This window comes from Eimeria tenella, genomic scaffold, assembly GCF_000499545.2.
Source record: "Eimeria tenella Houghton genomic scaffold, Eth_scaff2169, whole genome shotgun sequence".
NCBI classification, from domain to species: domain Eukaryota; phylum Apicomplexa; class Conoidasida; order Eucoccidiorida; family Eimeriidae; genus Eimeria; species Eimeria tenella.
Genome location: NW_013542020.1, coordinates 1,968 through 2,364, shown reverse-complemented (window position 1 = coordinate 2,364; position 397 = coordinate 1,968).

Sequence of the window (397 nt, the reverse complement as noted above, 5' to 3'; positions counted from 1 at the left end):
AGTTTTTAGGGTTTGGGGGTCGGGTCTAGGGTTTAGGGCTGGGGGTTCCCGTTTGGGCGTCGGGGGTTGGGGTTTGGGGCTTAGGGTTTGGGGTTTAGGGTTTGGAATTTGGGGTTTAGGGTTTCCGGTTTAGGTTTGGATTTGGGATTGAGCGTTTGGGGGTTGGGGGTTGGGGTTGGTTTTATGGTCTGCGCTTTGGGGTTTAGGGTTTAGGGTTTAGGGCTTGGGGTGTAGCGGGGTTGGGATGCAGATCTTAGTGCTGGGAGCTTCGGGGTCTTGATGGTTTAGGGTTTAGTGTTTGGGGGCTAGGGTTTGGGGTTAGGGTTTAGGGTTTGGCGCTTAGGGTTTGGCGCTTAGGGTTTGGGGTTAGGGTTTAGGGTTTGGTTGTTGCAGAGCA